This window comes from Lepus europaeus, chromosome 7 (genome assembly GCF_033115175.1).
Source record: "Lepus europaeus isolate LE1 chromosome 7, mLepTim1.pri, whole genome shotgun sequence".
Taxonomy (NCBI): domain Eukaryota; kingdom Metazoa; phylum Chordata; class Mammalia; order Lagomorpha; family Leporidae; genus Lepus; species Lepus europaeus.
Genome location: NC_084833.1, coordinates 34,438,620 through 34,448,305, shown reverse-complemented (window position 1 = coordinate 34,448,305; position 9,686 = coordinate 34,438,620). Strand labels below are relative to the sequence as shown.

Below are 9,686 nucleotides of genomic sequence, written 5' to 3'. Positions count from 1 at the left end.
AGTACTTAAAGAAAAATGCATCCTATAAAAAACTATGCATGTATTTAAATTTATTTGCACCAAAATAAGTATCTTATACTTCATTTTTCCATGGATTTTTGATGTATCCAGATAGCACTCAGTGGAAATATTATAGAGCTATTTCATCAATGAACACAAATGCAAAAATTTAAATGATATATTAGCAAAATAAATAAAATATTATATAAAATATATGACAAGGGGGCCGGTGCTATGGCGTAGTGGGTAAAGCTGCCGCCTGCAGTGCCAGCATCCCATTTGGGTGCTAGTTCGCATCCTGTCTGCTCCACTTCCAATCTAGCTCTCTGCTATGGTCTGGGAAAGCAGTAGAGGATGGCCCAAGTCCTTGGGCCCCTGCACCCGTTTGGGAGACCCAGAGGAAGCTCTTGGCTCCTGGCTTTGGATTGGCGCAGCTCCAGCTGTTGCAGCTATCTGGGGAGTGAACCATCAGATGGAAGACCTTTCTCAATATCTCTCTCTCTCTCTCTCTCTCTCTCTCTCTGCCTCTCCTTCTCTCTCTGTGTAACTCTGGCTTTCAAGTAAATAAACAAATTTTTAAAAAATAAAAATAAAATAAAATATATGACAAAATAGGGATTATTTCAAGAATGCAAAAATATTTATCATTGAAACTTTCTTTTTTTTTTTTTAATATGTCGTCGGATAGAGGACGTATCAGATATTAAACTGATAAGAACAGATACTACACTTGATCTTAGCCAAAAGGCTGAGAAGCGATCCATTGAAACTTTCTTGGAAACATGTTCAGGTTCAAGCAAAAGGAAGTTTATTTAGAATGGCTTGATCAGATAGGCATTTATTATACTCATGCAACAAATAAGCTGGAAGTGGCTGTTGCTCATCCTGGCTCAGTGGCCCATTAACATTAGAAACGGCAATTCTTTCGTATTTTACTCAGGTTGTATTAGGGCTGCTGGCAGCTCCAACATTTCCCAAGTTCAAGAATGAAAGAGAGAAGAACGATGGTGTCTTTAATGTTTTTCCTTTTTATTTCCCCTTGTGTTTTCCCAAAAGAATCCCATTTACAGGTCACCAGTCAGACTGCCCAGATTACTGCCTCTAGCTGACAAGGAAGCTGCAAAAGTTGCTTAGAGTACAATCATAACTAGCTTTCACCATTGCTGCACCACCCCAAATCGGGATTTGATTAGCAAGAGGAATAGGGAAGAACGACTATTTAATAATCAACAAGCGGTCTCTGCTTTAAAAACCTAGCAAAGAGGATCATTCTATTAGCAGATTAAAAGAGAAATTTTATATGGTCTTTTCATTAGATGCAAAAGAGAAATTTAGTTAAATAGGAAAAGTTATTAGCAAATTCAAAATTTCAGGAAAGTTCCTTTTCACAATAAAGGCAACATGTCAAAACCTCTAGCAAAACATCATGTTAGTTCTGAAATCTTTGGAGTATTTTCCTTAAAGAGAAACACTATAACAATGTACATTATCACTGATATAATTTTATGTGATATAATTTTATGCTTGTATATAAATAAAATTCATTGAAATATTAGTCATCAATTAAAATAAATGCACTATCAACATGGACATATATTAAACACATTTGAAAATATTCAATAGTCAAGGGATAAATATGTATAATATTATGCCTTTGAGGCACTTTTTAAAAAAAGATTTATTTATTTATTTTGAAATTCAATATTACAGAGAGAAGGAGAGACAGAGAGAGCTCTTCCATCACTGATTCACTCCCCAGGTGACTGTAACAGCCATTTATGGGCCAGGCCAAAGCCAAGAGACAGGAGCTTCATCTAGGTCTCCCATGTGGGCATCAGGGGCCCAAATACTTGGACCATATTCCATTGTGTCCTAGGCTATTAATAGCAGGAAGCTAGATCAGAAGTGGAGCAGCCAGGACACAAAAAGGTACTCATATAGGATGCTGGCATTACAGGCAGTGGCTTTAACCACTATGCCACAATGACAGTCCCTGATGTAAACTTTTAAAAATTTATTTCTTTATTTTCATCATTTTTTCATTATTTTCATTAAAAATTCAGACCCCTGCCTTTACCTGGCCAGCTCTCCTCCCAGGCCAGCCAAGTAATGAAAGTCAACAGAGTGCCTTCCCCTAGGAGGTTCACACCTCCCTTAGGATATACCCCATGTGAAGAGATAGATAGGTCTGGGCCTCTTAACTTACAAGGCCTAAAGCCCACCAGATTATTATCAAGCCCCGTCTATCAGGTTCTATTTGCCTCTCAATCAGAAAACTTAATTGTAGCTTAGACAACACCTTTCTTAGCTCCTCTAATAATGACTCTGTCCTTTGTTCTAGACCCTGTCTAGTACACTTGGGCCTCATTCCTTTGTAATCATAACCTCTACTCTACCACCAATGGCTCTACTCCCAACCTATGTGTACTGATGGTCCTCTTCCCCACTTAATGCTGTATAATTGTTCAGACCTGGTAAATGCCACTCTTAGGATCATTGGTTACTATCCTCACCCTGTCTTTTATGACCTTGTCTAAATATGATCAGAGTCGGGGAACTTGGAAGGCTTCCATAGCCTTGGCAACTCAGGACGACAGCCTAGGGTGGTTACTGGTGCCATAAACTAGAGTGTCAATTTGTTGGGTCAACAACAGGAGCCACTGTGCGCTTGCTCCTGATGTGGGATCTCTGTCCTTAATGTACTGTACATTTTGATTTAATGCTATAACTAGTACTCAAACAGTATGTTTCACTTTGTGTTTCTATGTGGGTGCAAACTGTTGAAATCTTAACTTAATATATACTAAATTGATCTTCTTTATATAAAGAGAATTGAAAATTAATTTTAATGTGAATGGAAGGGGAGAGGGAGCGGGAGAGGGGAGGGTTGCGGGTGGGAGGGAAATTATGGGAAGGGGAAGCCATTGTAATCCATAAGCTGTATACTGGAAATTTATATTCATTAAATAAAAGTTAAAAAAAAAAAAAAATTCAGAAAGAAAGAGAGACAGAGACAGAGAGATCTCCCATCTGCTAGTTTACTTCCCGAATGCCTGCAACACCTGGGCTTCGGTTAAGCTGAAGCCAGTAGCCTAGTATTTAATCTAGATCTCCCACATAGATGACAGGGACCCAAGTACTTGGATCATCACCTGCTATCTCCCAGGGTTCACATTAGCAGGAACCTAGATCAGAAGGGGAGACAGGACTCAAACTCAGGCACTTCAATATGGGATAGGGGTGTTCCAAGTGGCATCTTAAAAAACTGTACCAAATCCCACGCCAATGTTAAATTTGAAAAATTAGAAAAACACGGCTGCAAACCACTAATGAAAACCTGCGTTTTGCAGTGAATGTAGAAGTTACATCATCACTTTGTTTAGGGAAAGGAGGAAGACAAAGAGATAGATGAAGGCTATAAGAGCTTTTAGTGATTAGAAGAATTTCTTTTAAAAAAGATCTAAAGCAAATATGTCAAAATGTCAGACTATGTTAAATCTGAATTAAGGGCACCTGTTTTATATGCCTCATACATTTCTGAATGTTTCACAATTTCATAAGTATTAAAACCCCAATAGTGTCTTCCGTCCTGAGGGCCCCAGGCTGTGACAAGCCCTAGAAGCCAAGAGCATTTCTTTTGTTTTATATGAGACAGCCAGACCCTCCAGCTGCCCAGTGTGCTGATCAGAACCATTCAATAGGTTGCCTGCACTCTTTACCTCCTTCCCTCACCCAGTACATGGTTGAGGCTCCTGAATAGGAAGCCCAGAGCCGATCCTGATCCTTGCTGCTTCTATAGAGCTCCACAACAATTTTCCTGGGAGGTTGGAAGATGCTCATTTCCTGGTTTCAATCCCAGAAGAGCGCCTTATAGGAAGAACTAATTGCTTCGGGCCCCATGTGTGACAGCTTTGTACCATGAAACAGAAATCGACCCATCTGCCTTCCTGCCAGGTAGACATACTCCCATTTTGTGCAAGTCTGGTTCATGTTTTCCAGGCAGCCACAGCTGGAGACGCTCCATTAGCAAAATATTTGTTTCTAATACCAGCCATACCTTCCCATCTGCCAGGACCCCAAGACCCCAGAAAACACCCTGCTCTGACTGTGGACAAATGAGTGCTGGTTCCTTTATGCTCTTAGATGTTCCTTGAGACTGGGGCTGCACCACCTCATATTTTACTACTCCCTCCCACCAGGGAAGCAAGGTGAAGGTAGAAGAAACTAGAGGTTCTGTGGACTAATTTGCACTCGACAGGACAGGATAAGTCCTTCTCCACTTTCAGCCAAGATTTCAGAATGGAATGTACACTGGTCCTGCTCCAAGGATACATCTGGATTGCCTTACACCAGTCAGCCCATTTTCTCTCCTGGATTGGTTTGGGGATTAGAGACAATGTGAGAAGAAGTTAATTGCTTCTTAGGAAAGCAAGGTTCTTCCTCTACCAGTGTAATTGGCAGAGCGTACAAGAGAAGCCTGAATCTGTAGCCACCTTGAAGGTCTGAGGAACAAGACTGCAATTTACAAAGCCTGAAATGTAACTAATCCACAAAAAGCAAAACCAGCAGCCTGACACTACTGTCATTGGTTGAGCCCTGAATCAAGGCACACCTGAAGGCCACTGTACCCGTGAACCTTTTTAGAAGTTATTATTTATTTTATTTGAAATACAGAGAGAAAGATACCTCCCATCAGTTGGTTCACTTTCCAAATGCCCACAAACTCTGGGGCTGGGCTAGGTCAAAACCAGGAGCCTGGAACTCAATCAAGGTGACCTACATGGGTAACAGGGACATAGAGACTTGAGCCATCACCTGATGCTCACCAGGGCTGCATTAATAACAAGCCGAAACAGGGTGTAGCTAGAACTCAAACCCAGGAACTCCAAATATGGGATGCTGGTGTATAGAGATATGTCTTAATTGCCAGGCCAAATGCCTGTCCGAAGTCTACTTTTCAAAAAATAATTCTAGGAAAATTTTCATGGAAAAATTTAATTTATTATTTGTTGGTTGAATGACTCAAAGCTCCTATGAATTTAATAAAACTTTCATGTGATTCATTTTATCTGTCACAATAGCATTTACTTATATGCACATTTGGAAATTGGTCATGTATAGCTATACTGGCTCAGTTTTTGGTAAAGTAGTCCCGTCCTAATCATGGTTTTGCTTTATAAGGTCTCAGTTATCTGTAGTCAGTCACAGTCCAAAAATATTAAATGGAGAATTCCAAAAATAAACCAGTCATAAATTTTAAATGGCATATCATTCTTAGTATGAAATCTTGGGCCATCTCACTCTGTCTCACCTAGGATGTGAATCACTCTTTTGTCTGATGTATTTATACTGTATATGCTACCTGCTCATTAGCCACTTAGCAGCCATCTCAATATCAGATTTACATTACAGTGCTCATGTCAAGACAGACACTCTTATTTTATTTAATAATGATTCCAAACCAAATGGATAGTGATTCACAGGAAGCACAGGAGTATACAATATGGAAGTACAGATTAACTTTCATACATGGGGCAATGCTATAGGGCATATAGTAAAGCAAATATTTCAGTATTGTTCTTGATATTAAGATTACACTACACCAGAGGTCTTGGAACATATCCCCCATGGGTTAGGGAGACTACTGTAATGCTCGCCCAACACACGGATTCTAAGATCCATTAAATCATATATTCTCTAAAACTGAAGCCTGATTTCATTCCAAGCTATCCAGTCATTACAAAGTGTTGAATTTGAATGGCATACAAGAGAGGTTGGTAAACCTTTTCTCTAAAGGGTCAATAGTAAATATTTTAGACTTCCAGGGTCGTGTCACAATTCCTTGGCTCTGTTGCTATAGCATGAAAGCAACCACAGACAATACATAAATGAATGAAAATGGCTGTGTTCCAAGGAGCATTTATTTACAAAAACAGGTGTCTGGCTGCATTTGGTCCATATGCCATATTTAGTCTACACCTTCTCTGAAATAATGACATTCTACTATTTTACATGTGTTGAGCAGACACTGCAAACCTGTGAGATTTTTGTTCCCTAGATTTGAGTGTCTGTATGCCACCGACTCTTTTGATTTATCAGAAAAAAAAGCAAATATCCTGAATTATGTCATATTTCTTTAGGTTAACATTAATTATAATAGCTAATCATTGTTAAATGAAGACAGTGTGAAAAGAACAATTTACTGAGAACATACCTGTGCTAGGCATGGTGCTATCTGCTTTATTTATATAATGTCTTTTAGTTCTCACAACAAACCTAGGAAAGACAAGTGTTTAGAGACAGAGGGCCCTAGAGGGAAAGAGAAATTTTCTGGATATAAGACAATGAGTGTGGTGGAAATAACATGAATTGGGGCAGATGGCCTTGATTTCAAGTTTTGGCTTCATCACTACATTCTATAAGATGTTGGTGAGATTTTTATGCCTGTCTTAAGTTTAGTTTCCTCATTTACAATTGAAAAGTATAAAATTATGTGATAAGTATAACTATATAAGCTTTATTTTAGAGACACAGTGAAGATTTATTGAAGTGGACAAAAAAATGTAGAATTGCAACATGGTAAGCAGTCATTAAATTCGAGCCATTCCGTGTTTTATATATCATGATGAAGTGAGTTGGTGAATGTTATATCATACTATGGGAGGGAACTGGTATTTGCACTCCAATCTGGCAGAATTCAAAGCCCATGAACTTTCCCATTGCATTGCACTAACTCCCAGTTATAAATTTGAAGGAATGGTATTCAACTCATACATAGAAATTGCTCAGTCTATTAAAACATGAAATTCCCCAACATAATAACATTAGGTGAATCACTATTACTGGGCCATGGAAACTAGATGCATGTTTCTGGAAGTAAACTTGACATACCCATATCTCATGTATAATACTCAAATTTATTTCCTCAACACACAGACACATTGGGAACCACTCAACCCTTGAGGTCTAGTCAGATTCTCTGCTGACTAATCCCAAAGCAGTCATAAAATGTACCCTGCAATATTAGCCCCTCAGGAATCTCTATGTTACCTCAGAGGCTCTGGCCACAGATAGAACACCAGTGTGGAGATGAGCTCAACCTTTCCCCATTGCTGTCTTCAAAGAGGCAGATCAGATCATGAGATTTCATCTGTGGCTCGTATACTATTTTTTGGTCATCGAAAGGACATTCTCCAACAAGGTACATTTAATTATGAATTTTATAATTGGAGATGATCACAAAGAACATAGATCTACATCTTCATTTGTAAATATAAAAACTGAGGCTCAAGGAAGTTAAATAACAAATTCAAGCAACAAATTGAACCCTCATCCTTTCCACTCCTTGACCCTTTCACAGCACCATTTACGTAAGAGGCAGGAAGTAGGAAGGGATGCATGTTAGGGTTACCAATTTAGCAAAACAAAACAAAACAAAAACAAAAAAAGGATGCCCAGATTTGAGTTTCAGATGAATAATGAATATTTTTTAAAACATAAACATGTCCCATGCAATATTTGGGACAATGTCTGCAACACACCCACACAATATAATTACTTTTCATCAGAAATTCAAATTTCAGTGCAGATCCTGCATCTTACCAGTCAAATCTAGCTTAAATCAAATTAGCAGTACTAAGACGTCTTACCATCCAAAAAATACTTGAAAGTCCTAGTTAGAAATTTGGCTTAAGAGGCAAAAAGAATCGACTAGTCAGGAAGGACTCGAGATGTCATGAGTTGAAGTTGAAACTATCAATGAATAGAAGAGCAGTGTGATACTGAAGAGGGAAGGACAGAAGGAAGAGTGCAGAAATAAAACATCCTCTGGGATGTGGCTGTACCTCCTTTATCCACTTAAGAAGTTCACAGGAAATGGCAGAAATTATATTGCAAAATTTCCATGAGCTTTTTGAGGTTTCCTTGTGAGTTTTTTTTTTTTCTTCTTTTTTGACAGGCAGAGTTAGACAGTGAGAGAGAGAGACAGAGAGAAAGGAATTCCTTTTTCCATTGGCTCACCCCATAAGTGGCCGCCACGGCCGGCGTACTGTGCCGATCCGAGACCAGGAGCCTCCTGGTCTCCCATGCGGGTACAGGGCCCAAGCACTTGGGCCACCCTCCACTGCCTTCCGGGGCCACAGCAGAGAGCTGGACTGAAAGAGGAGCAGCCGGGACAGAATCTGGTGCCCCGACCGGGACTAGAACCCGGTGTGCCGGCGCCGCAGGTGGAGGATTAGCCTAGTGAGCTGTGGCGTCAGCCCCTTGTGAGTTCTACAAAAATTGCATTCAGCGTTCTTTTTACTCTTGACCCCATTCACCACTACTCTTCCTGCTCGATGCTTCTTTTCATCCATATGCATTCACCTTCCTTCTCTGTTAAAATTGCATTCTATCAACATTTTACGTTTGCAATCAAAGTCACGCATTTGGATGACTTAAAATGCAAGGGGTACTGGAATTTTTATGAAGAAAAGCTATGGTTATTTTCAACATCTCTAGGTTCAGTCCTTTGAGAAACCACTCTTAAATTTCATGTCGATTTCTAAGGTGACCAGTTGTTCCTGTTAGCCCAGAACTGAGAGGTTTCCTGGAAAAAGGGACTCCTGTCTGTTAAAAAGCAGAACATTTATAGACAAACGAGGACCAATTACTGGTAACTTTATTTCCTCCATTAGAGATACTTTCATTTCTCTCAATAATAACCCCTATTTTTCTTACCAGTTTCAGACATTATCTGTTGGTTTCCATCTTTGAGCAGTGAATATTCATTTTGATTGTTTTTAAGTGGTTGGTACAACATCCTTCCTATTAACATAAGTTCACCAATTTGGCCAAAAAGGCTTCAGAGAGAACCTTCAGAGAAAATGTTTTCTCTAATCAAAGAAAACAAAAATCCTGCTGTGTAGTGTCAAGGAGCCATTTTATTTTCCCACTGAAACACTCTCTCCCACCTAGGAATCCTTTTAACTATTCTTAACTTTGATTGCCTTTTCCCCCCCACAAAGAAGTCAATTTAAATTAAGCAGAATCCATCACTGTGATAATTTTTTAATGAGTAAAGATAATGTACTATACAGAAATTGAAATGAGGTGTTCCCAGGATCATTCGCACAGTCTTCAAAAGTCCTCCTAAGAGTCAGCTGAAATTAATGAATCTTGGAGTCTCATGACCATCAATGCCTTAGACCGGAGGCCTGGGCTCAATGAAAAGAAACCACAATAATAACAGTTACACTTTCCAATTGGAGCATTTAGCTTCTTTCATTCCAAGATCCTGAGGAATTTTATAAACATTAATTAAGCTCACAGGTGAGATTTATTAGATTAACTCACTGATAGCCATCAAAGGCTCTAAATGTGTGCAGTACTGCTTAATGGAGCTGGGCTGAAAAAGAGGAATCAATTAGCATCGCAGGCAGAGTGCTACCCTGGGTTAGAACCCCCAGCATTTGTGGGAAGGTCAAGACAGGACTTTCTTTTGCAGAACTTTCTAGAATTAGAATCAGTATACAGCAACTATAATTGGATGTTTTCTAATGCCCCTGGAAGATTTCCCCCTTTTTAGCTTTATTTGAGCCTCTCTTTATTTCTTTGTCCTCATTGTTCTGCTGGGTATGCCAAAGACAGAAAATGCTTATAAAGAAAGATGAACTGGCCTGCGCCGCGGCTCACTAGGCTAATCCTCC

The 9,686-nt window shown here is 39.4% G+C and overlaps 1 pseudogene; it reads right to left on the bottom strand.

Moving 5' to 3' along the window:
- Window positions 1-649: 649 nt before the first annotated feature.
- LOC133765004 (U2 spliceosomal RNA) lies at window positions 650-760 on the bottom strand (annotated as a pseudogene).
- Window positions 761-9,686: the final 8,926 nt, after the last annotated feature.